Below are 5350 nucleotides of genomic sequence, written 5' to 3'. Positions count from 1 at the left end.
GACCCTGATGCTGGGAAAGATTGAGGGCAGGAGGAGAAGGGGACGACAGAGGATGAGATGGTTGGATGGCATCATTGACTCTATGGGCATGAGTTTGATCAGACTCTGGGAAATAGTGAAAGACAGGGAAGCCTGGCGTGCTGCAGTCCATGGGGTTGCAAAGAGTCAAACACAACTGAACAACAGCAACAACAACCAGTGAACCAGGAAGTGCCTTCCCAGGTGGCACTGGCGGTAAAGAACGCACATGCCAATGCAGGAGACATGAGACCAAGGTGTGATTCCTGCGTCAGGAAGACCCTCTGGAGGAGAGCATGGCCACCCTCTATAGTGTTCTTGCCTGGAGAATCCCATGGACAGAGGAGCCTGGCGGGCTGCAGTCCATAGGGTTGCAAAGAGTCAAACACGACTGAAGTGACTTAGCACACCTGCATGCATGAACCAGGAATGTGTGCAGACAACACTGGACAGTGCCTGAGAGTGAGCATTTTCCAAGTGTCTCCTGTGACTATCACATGCCAGACACAGTGTCAGGCCCTGGAGATCCTGTGTTTAACAAAACATGAGGTTCCTGCCCCCATGGACCTTAGCATCCTGGGAGGGAGAGTGACAAGAAACAAAGAAGATGCGAGTGAACCTAGAACACAGCTCGCAGGAAGCAGGGCTGGGGAGGGAAGTGGACTCCAAATTACAAAGCTGCCAGTCTGACCCTAAGGCCCAGAATCCTGGACCACAGAGAATCAAGGCATCAGTGGTTGGGGGCTAGGTTCTCTGGCTGGCTCGGAGGCAGTCCTAGCCATGGGCAACTCCAGGCCATGGTTTCCTCACCCAGAAGAAGCAGAGTCAGGTTAGAGTGCTGCTGCTGCTGCTAAGTCGCTTCAGTCGTGTCCAACTCTGTGTGACCCCATGGACTGCAGCCCACCAGGCTCCCCCGTCCCTGGGATTCTCCAGGCAAGAACACTGGAGTGGGTTGCCATTTCCTTCTCCAATGCATGAAAGTGAAAAGTGAAAGTGAAGTCGCTCAGTCGTGTCCAACTCCTAGCGACCCGATGGACTGCAGCCCACCAGGGCCCTCCATCCATGGGATTTTCCAGGCAAGAGTACTGGAGTGGGTTGCCATTGCCTTCTCCGCAGGTTAGAGTAGCAGCTCTCAAATTGCGTCTTAGCTGAGGAAACTGTTATTCAAACACGATCTTAACCAGAAGCCAAGTCCAATGGGCAAAAAATGTAAGTTCAGCTTGAGGGCAGAACTGCCCCCTCTTTCCCTCCGGATCCTCAGCAGCCCCAAAGGAATCTCACAGATTTCCCAGGGCTCCAGGAGCCCACTCGAGAAACCGTGAGATCAAAACGGGCACTTACTAAGTAAGAGCTACATGTACACGGCCTCATTCAGTTCTCATTCTTGCAACAAGCCTACGAAGTCATCATTTTACTCAGTGAGGAATCTGAGGCTTAGAGGGGTTAATAACATTAGCCAAACAGGAGCTGCTTGTTGATCATGGTCTGGCCCCTGCCTAGCTGTCCAGCCTCCTGGCTCCCACCCCTGACCACCCATCCCCATTCACACCCACACATACATATCTTCTCTCTTTAGATCACAGGAACCCATTTCTCATCCCCAGCCTTGGCACACACTTTTCTATTCTTCTCCTATGGTGTTAGTTCCCTCTTGCTGCTGTAACAGACTTTCATACACTAGTGGGTTAAAGTAACACAGATTTATCAGCTTACAGGTCTGGAGTCAGAAGTCCAAGATGGGTAGGCAAAGCTTCCTTCCTTCTAGAGGCTCTAGAGTAGAATTCATTTCCTTTCCTTTTCCAGTTTCCAGAGGCCCCCTTCCATCAATGCCATTACTCTGACCTCTGCTTTTACTGTCGTATCTTCTCTGACCCTCTGCCTCCTCCTTATAAGGACACTTGTGATTACATTGGGTCCACACCGATAATCCAGGGGAATCTCCCATCTTAAGATCCTTAACTGGAGGGAATTCCCTGGTGGTCCAGTGGTTAGGACTTGGGGCTTTCACTGCCATGGCCCAGGTTCAATCCCTGGTCAGGGAACTAAGATCTTGCAAGCTGCACAGTGTGGCCAAAAAAAAAAAAAAAAAAGCCTTTAAATGAATCACATCTCTCTTGCCATGTAAAGGAACATATTCACAGATTCTAGGGATTAGAACATGAACATCTTTGGGGGCCATTATTCAGCCAGCCACATCTTGTAACTCCACTCACCCCTCAGATCTGAGCTTTAAGGTCCAGATCTGAGCTTTAGGTCATGTCCTCAAGAAAGCCGCCCCTGACCCTTCTGATAAGACCATCCTCAGTTGAGTTCTCAGAGCAGGCTGGATCTCTCCCTCACTTTGCTTGTCACAGTCATAATTTAGCATTTGTTTGGATAGTATTTGAGTCTAACTAAACATTAAGAGTGCTATATTGTGCTTAGTCACTCAGTCGTGTCCAACTCTTTGTGACCCCATGGGCTGCAGCCTGCCAGGCTCCTCTGTCCATGAGGATTCTCCAGGCAAGATACTGGAGGGGGTTACCATGCCCTCCTCCAAGGGATCTTCCCAACCCAGAGACAGAATCCAGGTCTCCAGCATAGCAGACGGATTCTTTACCATCTGAGCCACCAGGGAAGCCCAAGAATACTGGAGAGGGTAGCCTATTCCTTCTCCAGGGGCTCTTCCCGACCCTGGAATTGAACTGGGGTCTCCTGCATTGCAGGTGGATTCTTTACCAGCTGAGCTACCAGGGAAGCCCAAACATCAAGAGTGTGGGGAGTCCTTTTGTGTTTCTGTTTGTGTTTTAAACAGAATTTGGCACACAGTAGGGGCTCAATTAACATTTGTTAAATAAATTAATGAACAAATAGATGAACTTGCCTGAGGTCACAGCAGCAAGTAGCAGAGGCAGGATCTGAACTTGGGCAGTGGGTTCCCAGAGTCCTATATCCTTAGCCTTGCACAAGCTTGCCTCTCCAGACCTACAGTAGCCCAGGCTCAGGGGTGTGGTTAAGTCTTCTCAGCAACATCCCCCAGGTACTGGTTGCTTGGCCAACCCAAACTCAAACCCCTCCGCCCTCCCGCGGCCCCCACGCCCCTCCAGTCTGACCTTCTGTGATTTAGGACTTGATTCATAGGAGGTAGGACAAGAAGTTCTGTGAATGCTGGCCGTGTGGGATTGGGGACCGTGGGTAGCCAAGGCCCCAGGGGCCACAGTGGTGGGAGGTGGCATCAGGCTACCGGGAGGAGAGCCCTCTAGAGGGGGCGGTGGGCACCGGTTGGGGTAAGAGCCGAGGGCAGCCCCCTGGACACGCCCACAACGAGAAGCCGGGAGGAGACCACGCAGGCCAGCAAGGAAACAAGCTGTCAGAAATCCGGAGGAGACGTGGGAAAGTGCAGTGTCATGGAAACCACGGAGCGAGCGTGTCCACTGGTTCTGGAAGAGGCGGCTGTCGAAGCATCAGGCGGCTCTGCAGGGCGGGAGTGGGAGGTCCGGGGCCACCTGTCCTCCAGCTCTGACGCCCTTCAGCAGGGTGACTTCAGCAAACTGCATGGGAGCCGAAGCATCAGGCAGAGGCTGAGTGGGCGCTTCAAGGATTCAGGAGGAAACCAGCCGAGACCACACATTTCCGGATCTGGCAGGGAGAGAGTGGGGCGGTTGCTAGGAGCGGCGCTGTGGACCAGGGGAGCCCGCACGTGGGTTTGCAGGCACCTGGGCAGAGCCTGGGAGGAAGCGTGGGGAAGCCGGGGGAAGGGCATGCTGGGGGCGGGACTGGGGGGTGCGCACCGCTGGGCTGGGACCGTCGGGGATGAGTCAGCGCCCACGTGGCTTGTGGCTCCCGGCCGGCCTCGCCCTGGCGTCTCCGCTAGGGCCTGGGAGCTAAGTTTTCTCCCACCAAGGTCACCCTGGGATTGCTTTGGGACCCTGGAGACCCAGGGCTGGTGCCACTGAGTGCAGGACCTCTGCACAGCCTCCTACTTGCAGGCCACGGGCTCCCTTCCTGGGCTCTGGGAGGACCTCAGAGGGCCTCTTGCCCTGAGTGGGGAGTCCAGTGTGAAACCACCAGAGAGGGACTGAATGGAGGCACTTAGTCCCCCCCCACCTCACTTCTCCAAAAGTCTAGAAAACTGCCTTCCCAACCCGAAGGGACCTGACAACCATCTTTTAAAGATGTGAGTCCAAGTTTGTGCTTTGGACCCTTTGGGCAAGCTGATGAAGCCTGTGGATCTTTTCTCAGAGTAAGTGTGTAAAATACCAATGAAACCAATTATATTGAAAATTATATATATATATTTAAAACCGAACCTTTAATATCATACCATACATGCTTCTTTATCAAATGCACTAAAGAACAACATCTGGCAATCGGTCATGATTTTAGAGCTGTTGTTCAGTTGCTAAGTCGTGTCTGACTCTTTGTGACGCCATGGAATGCAGCATGCTAGGCGTCCCCGCCCTTCTCTGTCTCCTGGAGTTTGCTCAAACTCATGTCCATTGAGTTGGTGATGCTATCTAACCACCTCATCCTCTGCCACCCTCTGATTTTAGAGTCGTGATGAGCATAAATGACATTCGGAGCTATCTATGAAAGTCTAATGTGATATGAAATTGTCTGTGATTTCTTCTAGTGACAAAGTCACAGATCCCATTGCTACCGTGGTCTCTGCCTATAGTCCTAGTGGAAGGAAATGCTCAGCATTTGGTAGGGGTTAGTGAAAATCAAGGTGTCATTTTTACCCATCCAAGTCCCTGGATCCCCTGAATTATATCCATGACCTTCAAAAAGTTAAGAGCCTCAGTTCTGTGGCAAGAGTCAGAATCCCCAGTGCCTACAGGGTGCAGACAGGCGGCTGCTGTGCATGGCTGTAGACCTGGTGCCCTGGAGACCACACACCTCTTTAGGGGCAGCAGCCCTGCTGGGATCCTGGAACAGTAAGGTTAACATCACCTAATCTTCACCTTTTAAAGAGATGCCAGAAACACTAATTATTTTGTGAACGCTTCTTATTTTAAATGTTAGCCCCAAATTGACATTTTAAAGGATACTCTGGGGCCAAACATAACATGAGTGCTGGCCTGATGCAGCCTGGAAACCCTGGATTTGGGCTCCCTGCTGGATGGGGTTCTTGGTGGAATGTGGACGTCACCCTCTAGGTCTCCTGTCTTCCCATGAGAGGCCTGTTGGAGCACACGTAACTCATAGCTCCAGGCTAAAAATGTACTAGGCAATAACCCCAATCCACAGTAAATTACCACGTCAAACCTACCAATTGTCAAGTATGCCACCTCACAGGCTCTGCTTCCTTCCTTTGGGCCTGCCCTGGGGGCTGATGGGATCAGGGCTCTGT

The 5350-nt window shown here is 52.0% G+C and overlaps 1 non-coding gene across 1 annotated transcript; it reads left to right on the top strand.

The window, feature by feature from the left end:
* The first annotated feature begins 1988 nt into the window (after nt 1-1988).
* On the top strand, nt 1989-2060 carry TRNAE-UUC. Its single transcript has one exon. It is a non-coding gene; the product is annotated as a tRNA-Glu (tRNA).
* Nucleotides 2061-5350: the final 3290 nt, after the last annotated feature.

This window comes from Bison bison, unplaced genomic scaffold (genome assembly GCF_000754665.1).
Source record: "Bison bison bison isolate TAMUID 2011002044 unplaced genomic scaffold, Bison_UMD1.0 scf7180017864491, whole genome shotgun sequence".
Lineage (NCBI taxonomy): Eukaryota > Metazoa > Chordata > Mammalia > Artiodactyla > Bovidae > Bison > Bison bison.
This window is presented reverse-complemented; position numbering and strand designations above follow the sequence as displayed.